Here is a 10395-nt window from a genome sequence, read left to right as displayed (position 1 = left end):
AGATCTGACAGAGGTGGGGAGTTCACATCAAATGAATTTTTCGATTTCTGCGATGAACATGGGATAAGAAGAGAATTCTCTACAGCTAGAACTCCTCAGCAAAATGGGGTTGTGGAAAGAATGAACAGAACTATCCAACAAATGGCTCGTGCTATGCTCGATGAATCAGGTACTCCTGCAACCTTCTGGGGTGAAGCTGCACATGCTGCTGTTATCATTCTTAACAAAACAAATGTCCGAGTAAACAGCACTCAAACACCTCATGAGCTTTGGAGTGGTAAAACTCCTTCCGTGAAGCATTTCAAAATCTTTGGGAGCAAATGTTATATTAAGAATACTGATGAGCAACTTGGCAAACTTGAACCTAGAGCAGATGAGGGCATTCTTCTTGGTTATTCTCCACATAGCAAAGCATACAAGTGCTACAATAAAAGACTTGGCAGAATTGTTGACAGTATTGATATAGTGGTTGATGAGAAGGGATATATTCCTAGGCAAGTTCATCATGAAGACATTGAAGAAGATGAAGGTTACTCTCAAAGGCGAAATGATGAAGAAGAAGAACCTCAAGAAGAAGAAGAATCTCAAGAAGAACCAGAGGAGCAGACAAGAATAGAAGAGAAGACTCCATCCAGATATGTCCAAAAGAATCATCCAGAAACTCAGATTGTGGGGCAGAAAGAAGCAGGAGTACAAACAAGAAGGACACTTGCAGAAGCTTCAAGCTACTTGGCACTACTCTCCTCCATTGAACCACAAAATGTGAAAGAGGCATGCAAAGATGAATGTTGGGTCAAAGCAATGGATGAAGAACTTGAGCAAATCGAAAAGAACAACACTTGGGAATTAGTTCCTAGACCAAAAGATAAGAATGTAATAGGAACAAAATGGGTCTTCAAGAATAAATTAAATGAAAATGGAGAAGTAATTAGAAACAAGGCCAGACTTGTTTGTAAAGGGTATGCACAGCAAGAAGGAATAGATTTTGAAGAGACCTTTGCTCCTGTGGCAAGACTAGAGGCCATCCGAATGTTCCTTGCTCTCTCAAGCTTTCAAAACTTCAAGGTATTTCAAATGGACGTGAAATCAGCCTTCCTGAATGGAGACTTAGAAGAAGAAGTATATATTGAGCAGCCAGATGGTTTCATTCTTGGGAATGATCCAAACCTTGTATGCAGATTGAAAAAGGCACTCTATGGACTCAAACAAGCTCCAAGGGCTTGGTACTATCGGTTGGACAAATATCTTCACCAACAAGGCTTTTCAAAAGGATCAGCAGATAGCAATCTCTATATAAAAGTTGAAAATAACAAATTGCTAATTCTTGTTGTTTATGTAGATGATATTATTTTTGGCAGCAATGAAGAGACTATGAGTCAAAACTTTGCCTTGGTTATGCAGAAAGAATTCGAAATGTCACTTCTTGGAGAATTGACATATTTTCTTGGATTGCAAATCCAACAAAATGAAGGAGGTATCTTCTTGTCTCAAACCAAATACCTCAAGCAGATCTTGAAGAAGTATGGCATGGAAGAGTCAAAGCCAGTATGTACACCCATGGTTACAGGATGCAGCCTCAGTGCAAATGATGAATCAGCAGCAGTTCACCAACCCACTTATAGATCCATGATTGGGAGTTTGCTTTATTTGACAGGTACTCGACCAGATATTACACATGCAGTAGGAATGGTTGGAAGATTTCAAGCCAACCCAAAGGAAACTCATCTTCAGGCAGTCAAAAGAATCTTCAAATATCTTCAAGGGACCCAAAACTATGGCTTATGGTATCCTAGAAATACAGATCTCACTCTTCATGCTTACACAGATGCAGATTGGGCTGGAAGTGTGGATGATAGGAAAAGCACAAGTGGAGGTGCTTTCTTCATGGGTTCCAGATTAGTATCTTGGTTCAGCAAGAAACAAAGTTCGATTGCCTTATCTACAGCTGAAGCAGAATATGTGGCTGCAGCATCTTGTTGCACACAACTTCTTTGGATGATGCAGACCTTGCAGGACTTTCAAATCACTTGCACTCCACCTGTCTCTATCTTATGTGATAATACAAGTGCAATCAGCATTTCAAAGAATCCAGTCATGCACTCAAAGACCAAGCACATACCAATCAAGTACCATTTTCTTCGGGAACAAGTGCTTGAGCAGAAGGTCAAGTTGGAGTATGTTCCTTCTAAGGAGCAAGTTGCTGATATTCTCACAAAACCACTGCCCAGGGAAACTTTTGAATATCTCAGACAAAAGCTGGGAGTAGTTGATGCTTCATCCTGTTGTTGAAGTTTGTTTGTTCTACAGAAAAGTTGGTATACGCAGGTTACGGAAGGGATATGCGCGTATACACGCGGTTTCATGATGGGTAAGTCGCGTGTATGTTGGACGCTTGTTGCAGAAAGTATATCCGCGTACATACGCTGTTTTATACAGGAAAAATCGCGTATATGAAGTTCTGAACAGCAAGGGAAAACTCTGGAGTTCTGAACAGCAATGGGAATGTCAGAATTCTTCAGGCACAGTTTCAGGGAGTGCAACAGGCACAGGTTCAGGGGGAGCAGCTTAAAAGTCTCATAAAGCATTGTTGGCATTCAGATGTTTTGGTTGTTGGTTTCAGGAGAAGGTCAGGAGAAGGAGCTCAGAAAGAAATCCTGGTTGCTGATCTAACAAGATGTTTATCAGATGCTGCTGGTGCCTTTCCTAAGTCTTGGTCTAGATCTGTTGTCTCTATGTCATGTATCTCTCTTGTCATATCTCTTTTATGGTGTCAAGGTCATGTAACGGCCTATGTTGGTTTCCCCACTATGCCTGGGATGAATGCTGTAATATAATTGGTTGTTTCTGATATGTCCCCTCTTGGTAGGGAGTATGGATGTATGTATTGAGTCTTTTGGTGATAGGAAGGTCCCTTATGGTGTATAAGTCTTGGTTCTTGTTGAAGAACATCTTTTGCAGATCTGGCCTACGGTCAGGGGGAGCACGAGTCAGCACAGCCAAGCAGAGGTATCAGCATGTCCTCAGGGGGAGCACAGCCCTTTGCCCTTGATGTCAAAGGGGGAGAGTGACTTGGTGTGGTGGTTGCCATCAAGTCCAAAGGGGGAGATTGTTGGCATTATGATTCAAGTGTTGTCCTTGATGGCAACTCACTCAGAGGATGGTACAGGTGCTCAGAGGTTGGTACAGGTGATGGCAACTTAATCAGAAGACAGATCTTAGTACAGCATGCCAAGGAAGTTCATATACGCATGTTCGTTAAGCCCAAGTCGCGTGTACACGCTAGTTGGATTCATAAAAAGCGCGTGTATGTGGAAAAGTATCTTTGGTCCATGGTGGTTAGTCCTTGGAAGTTGTGCCTATGATTTCGGACCATTGTGTCTCGACGGGCGTGTCGATCCCTAGTTTTGAAGTTGATGGTATTGTGTTACTATGGTTTTGGCTCTTGGTATTGAGCTAGGCCTAAGACTATATAAGGAGAAGAAGATCATTAGGCAAAATCATCTTTCGACAAGGCTTGAATATCTAAGAGAGAAAGAGATCTGATATGCAGGTTCTGGGTTGCTTGATCTAAGCCAAGGAGAGATCACATCGGTTGATGGAAGACTAGATCTAAGGATAGATCGGGATCTAATGGTTTGAAATGCACTATCATGATATGGTTGATTATGCGTATTTCTAGATCTGCATATTGTCGCAATGTTATGTTCTGGGTCTAACTAATGTCTGGTACAGCTGCAAATTGAGAAAGTTTATTTTTAGATCTGTACGCAGGTTGGCTTCGGTACAAGCGCGTGTATACGCGGGTTTTGCTCATTGAAGTAGCGTATATCTTTTGAAGCTTGATTTTGGGTTTACAGTGGGGTCTGACTGTTATTGCAGAGTTCTGTAGTCTGCTCTGTGTTCTGGTAACTGGTGATTGACAGGGTTCAGTGGTTCAGTGATTCAAAGTTTGGTTGTTTTATGCTTCAATGATCTATTGTGGAAATTGAATGAATTGTGGTCTTCAGATTGTAATGTTGTGCTTCAGGAATATCCAAGTCTGAAAATGTATGAAAAGTGATACCTGAAAGAAGGAAGATTGTAGGTCAGCACCTACGTACTAGTATCTTGGCTAGTACAAGAGCAAAGGGGGTTGGAGCTCCCTTCCAAGGAAGTTTGGAGAACGAGAGAAGGTTGTAGCCTTCTGCAGGTTGTAGCCTGCGTACTGGTATAAGGCTGCACCAGTACAAAAGATTGTAAACTGAAGTTTCATATTAAAGAAAGATAGAGACAACTTGCAGCAGGTGGTTTTCACCCACATTGGGTTTCCACCTTATATCTTGGTGTTCATGTGTGTGACTTTTGATCTGTTCTGTTATACTGCACATGTTTACTGTTAATGTGGTGAATAATGTCCTGATGCACTTAACTGAAGAATAAGCTAACTAAATTGTGAGTTTTCTTCTTATACGCTGTTTTACTTCGTCACAGTAGCGTGTACACGCTGGTTCACTTAACTGAAGTAGCGTATATGTTTCTGAGCATTTAAAAAAAAAAGTTTGATTGATCTGATAATACTGATTCACCCCCCCTCTCAGTATTATTTCCAACAATACAAAGGAAAAGACTTTCACATCAATGGATTCCCCAATGGAGTCGCCATTTTGTCAGGCGGAAAGAGTCGATAGTGTGGACACAAATCAACCTCCCTAGGAGCCTAAGACTCTCTAGTGACAAACAAGACAAACAAGAGCAATCCTTCTCTAAACATGCATTTACTATATAAGAAATCAAGTGTTTAGATTCTACCTGTAGTCCAACGCTGTTGTAGCAGTCCAGCTCCGCGGATCCGGATGAGCTCCTCCTTCACTTTGAAACCTGCATCCACTAACAATCAAACGATTAAATAGCACTTGATAATCTCATAGAATAAAACATATTTAACACATAGACCAAGGAGTACATGAAACAACTCATAAATAACAAGTTATTGAGAAGAATGGACTCATTTGCATTAATAGGAAACAAAAGGAACAATTACAACTTGAGCCTTGGTGTTGTGCAAGTCCCTCCCAGGGTCCATCAAGAGTTCTCCTTTACTTTGACAAAGCTCACCCACTTCCAATTAGAACAAGCAAAGATGGCAATCTCTCCTCACAAGCTTCTAAATGGGAGTCCTAATTCCAGCAGCATCTACCCTTAGAAATGTTTAGCTTCCAACCTCCCCTCCTTCTGGCCCAATGCCTGTATTTATAGTGCTCAAGAGGAAGTTAATGAGGTCCACCATCAATGGGATAATCCCCTCTTTGGATGGGATAGCTCCCTTATTGATGGGATAAGTTCCTCTTTGGTAGGGGTACATGAACCATCTGGAGGCGCTCAATACACGTCGAACAACCTTCTAGAATGCTCTAGAAATGACCACAAGTAACTTTTTAAAGATGAAACTTGCGCATTTTGACCTTTACAGGGGGACGCACCTGCCCCTTTACATACAAAGCGTCCAAGGACGCAACTTTTGTGAACATTGGGTGCGTACCCGCAGGTAAGGTTGAGAGAACTTGCGTACCCAGAGATAAATACATTTATAAAGACTTTCTCTCTTTTTGGAGTTTGACATGGAGAGCAGAGGCATAAGACTTGCCTAAGAGGATAGCATGACTGTTGACAGAGCCATACTAACTGTAAATAGTCATGGTGACATTTTTTAGTGTAACAATAGCCTCTCCTTTTTCAACTATAACCATACTCTATCTCCCATCTTGAAGTACTTCTTTGTTCTTAGTTGATTATGCATGGTTGTATATTTTTCCTATGACTTCTGCAATGTCTCTTATACTTACATATGGATAAGCTTGATCTTCATAAGAATTTTTTATGTTGTTAAGGAATCCCTTGTAATATCCTCTCAGTCCTCCTTATTTTCCATTTGCGATATCCAAATGTTAATATGGAAAATATCCAAAACAAGTTTCAAATGGGGACTTACCATTAGAAGTGTGGAATTCTCTATTATAAGAGTATTGTATATATACTAGATTTTCGTCCCAATTCTTCAAACACTTTTGATTGTAACCCCTCAAAATTTGCACCAAAGTTCTGTTGACTATTGTTTTCTCATCTATCTGGGAATGGCATGCGATATACCTCCTCAACTTCATGCCCATCTTCTCCCATAATGTAATCCAAAGTTTAGCAAGAAATCTTATCCCTATCGGAAACAATGCTCCCTGGTATCCCAAAGTGCACCTAGACTTGTTCAAAGAACAATTTCGTTGCTTCTTTCCCACTGATGGTCTTTTTACATGGCATTCGTACACACATATTGTTGAACCTGTCAAATACCACAAATAGGTAGTCATGTCCCTTCCTTGTCTTTAGTAAACCTCCCACAAAGTCCATGGAAATGCTTTCCCAATGACAAGTGGGTACAAGCAAGGCATGATATAGAACTTGTTTCCTGCTACTAGGCTTAATACTACAAAAAAGCATGTGTCCTCATATGAACCTAGCTACTTGTTCTTACATATTGGGAAAATACACATAACTCTAGAAGTTGGCCATTATCTTCCCTACACTTTTAGGAACACATAAATGATCCATCCTATATAGTAGCTCGTCATGGAGATAGTAGTCAACTGTGTTGTCAACATCATGCACATGAATCTAGATCTACAACTATTGAAACACCTTCTTGAAATCCTCATCCTCTAAATATACCTCTATATATGCATCATGGGTGAAATGGCTCCATGTGTGTCAAAGTTCCCAAATATGTTATCTTTGACATGGGTGTGTTTAAAAGCATGTTTTCCAACTTGTTTGTGTTTCATTTCTTGTATTTTATCACTAAATGAAATTGTTGTAGAAACACCATCGACTTGTGATGCCCAGTCTATTGTAGCTTACTCTAGTCTTGCATGTATTGTAGTGACTAGTGATTTGCTTGGATCACTGTTTTCTTTTCCATCAGATAATGTTTGCACTTCTTCACAACTTGCACCAGGGAATATAGCTGCTTTTCATAGGTAGGGTACTTGAGAACGTCCCTGTGAAATACTTTAGAATGGTAGCATACAATAACTCCTCCTTACTTCAAGAATACTCCCATAACACACCCACTTTCATCTATCTCAACTTCGAAGGGTTGTTGTAGGTACAATAATGGTAGAACTAGTGCTTGACAGATATTGTTCTTTAACTCCTTAAAGGATCTTTGCTAACCATTTTCCCACTGGAAACTCTTGGCACTTGTTATTATGGCATGTAATGGTGATTTTATGGCTAAAAACGAGGCTATGAATTTCCTTAGTTACTGAGTTACCCCAATGAAACTCTTGACCTCAGAAACATTAGTAGGCATCGACCACTTCAAGATGGCCTCCATCTTGGCAAGATCTATATTCATCTCTCCTCCACCTATTACATATCCTAGATACACCAAAGGCTACTGTGTAAACCCACACTACTTGATATTTTCTGGCACTTACGTCAAAGGTGAGATGTACTCCTCCTAGGTAGTACTATATACTCTTATGCCATCTAAATAGACAATAACGAATGCATCTATAAAAGGGTGCAATTTAAAAGGGTGCAATTTATTATTCATTAACCACATAAACATAGCTAGTGCATTACATAGGCCAAACAAAATGACTAACCACTCCTACAAACCTTTCCTATTTTTGAATGAGGTCTTTTAAGTATTTTATTCTTTGACCTGAACCTGGTGATATAGTGACTTTAACTCGAGTTTGGTGAAGTATTTGTATTGTTATGACCTATCCAACAAATCATCTATCCTATGTAGGGGGTTCCTATTCTTAATTGTAATTTTTTTTAATGCCCTATAATAGATACCCATTCACCAAATCCCATCCTTCTTTGGCACAATGATGATGGGTGACCCACATGGTGAGATACTTGGTCGAGCAACACCCTGCTCTAGTAGTTTATGCAATTTCTTCTTCACCTCACTTGCTTCTATAATGGATTCCTTATATAGCCCAGTCTTTGGCAATAGGGAGTTTGACAATATTTGTATCTCATGGTCCACTCTCCTCTTGGGAAGTCTCCTTTTAGGCTCTTAGAAAACATCCTTGTATGCTTGTAGCAACTCTTCCAGTTACTGTCTCTGTTTCTTAGTACACATGTCCAAGGGTGACTTTTCCCTCATTGACTCCTCTACAAATTGATTCTCTTGAAAATAGTAAAACATACTTCTTGTTAGAACTAATTGGTTTCTTGGCTTGGTTGGCACTTACTAATGAAATTTTGGACTTTCCCTTGTGTGTGTTGATGGTGAAGGATTTTCCATCCTTGACGAAGTGGTACTAGTGGGATATCCACATGAAGATTCCTTTTTTCATGTACCTATAGGGAATTCCAAACAACACTCCACATACATTAATGGTAACTACATCTAGTTCTACTTCCACAATAAAATCAACATTTATAACAAATTTAATTTTGCATTGTTTGGTTACCTTTATTTTTGTATCCTTATTTACCCATCCCAATGGATATGGGCTTGGATGACCACATAATTCCAACTCCAATTTTTTGACCATCTCTACTGCAATGAGATTAACTTATGATATAGAGTTGGACATTGCATCATCTTTGTGTTCTTGACTTGTATATTTTTGTGGGAGAGTCCAATATTTTCATTCTCTTCTTATTGCTAAAGGCTACTCATATTCACCCCCTTTTGCACTGATATATAGATGATATTCTCATTCGTGTTTGTGCTACTTTCAACCTGGTTTCTCAAAGTAATGGCCATGAAATTCTTCTTCTTTGCATCTTTATTTCTATTCTTCAGGTTAAGCTTTGGATGCAACTTCCAACACTTTTCCTCTATATGACTATCAAAGTTACAGTGGTTGTAGTGGTTGCTGGGATGTTTTCATTAGTATGCTATGGATGTCATCTTATTATATTTTCCTCCTTTCCACTTCTTCTTCCTCTCCTTAGAAGTGTCCTGATGCTCCTTCTACTTCGACCCACTTGATTTACCTTTCTTCTATGCAATGTTATTTAGGTACTATTGTTGTACACAAGCCTTGTCTACTGATCTAGGTTTGAATGGAATCACTTGTTTTTGCAGATGGATCCGTAGACCCCCCCAGATACTTGCAGAGTCTATATGGGTTCTTTGGGGAGATATCTAACATTATGGCCATCTTTCTTAACTCTGTGGTGTCGTCTTATACACTCTACCCCTACATCTACTTGAAGTAATGCCATCGGATTTGCTAGTCCTCTACATACTCAATAAAGGTAAAATTGTAACTTTATGAGGGTTTTGAAATCCTCCCACTTAATGAGGTTAAAATGAATGAAGATAACTAATTTAATTAAATAGTTAATTAAATTAGTTTATGAAATTCATTGCACATATAAGAAATTGTTGTTCATGCATATACTTAAAATATTTCAATCAAACACATCAATAATGATAAATGCTTAATTGCTTGCAAAAAAATATATGATAAACACAATTAAAATAACCATTCAACTCATAAACACAATACTAATACATAGATAGTAGTACCCGATATATGTTGACTCTTCTCATAAGTGAAATAGTAATGATTCAGATTTCTATTAAGATCACTTCAAGTTACAGTAGTGCAAACAAAAATATTTCTTGCCAAAATTCAGAACCCTTTCTTCATATCAATGAAGGGGATTTATAGTTTCTAGTGAAAATAAAAATATAGTAAAGCACCATAAAATATTGGAGTGGTTTCAACAAACCACACTTGAAATAAAGTAAAAAGACAATAATATATTTCAGTTGTAACAACTTGAATATGGCTGAGATGAAGGCTGCTCTCCCATACACTGCCGAAGTTCACATATATCTATCATTGGATTTAATTCATGTGGATAATGAGGTTGTATGCGCATTCGTGCAGTGAATATCACATCGCTGAGTGTTGGAAGCAGATGGGTGGTCATGTTGGAGAGACACCTCAGCATTAGCCACTGACTATGAGGTTTAACTAAGAAATTCCAATGGCATTCCAAGTCAACCTTTGATAGATTCTTGATGTTCTCAACCTTCTTCTTCGATGATTCTTGCCATGTTTTAGTTAACAATTTCACATTGGGCAAAGTATCCTCAGGGCAGTCTAAAATTAGGTTGGCTTGTAATAAACTGTCACTGATAGATTCAGTGAGATTGTTTGAAATATCCCTAGCACTGAAGATTTCCATTTCTGCATGCTTGAGTTTTATTTCCCACTCTTGGAAAACAATCTCTTTATGTGATTCTTCAATTTTAGGGAGATCAACTAATCTCCCCTCAGTACTATCTTGCCAGTCTATATAATTTGAAATCTTCTCCTCAACTTCCCTATAGTATGTCCTTAGATCGGATAATTGATTCACTAATGAATTGCTTGATTG

This window comes from Pinus tabuliformis, chromosome 2_2 (genome assembly GCF_031772625.1).
Source record: "Pinus tabuliformis cultivar Carrire ecotype Pingquan chromosome 2_2, CPIR1, whole genome shotgun sequence".
In the NCBI taxonomy this organism is placed as follows: domain Eukaryota; kingdom Viridiplantae; phylum Streptophyta; class Pinopsida; order Pinales; family Pinaceae; genus Pinus; species Pinus tabuliformis.
The sequence above is the reverse complement of the archived record's forward strand: the minus strand, read 5'-3'. Positions refer to the sequence as shown.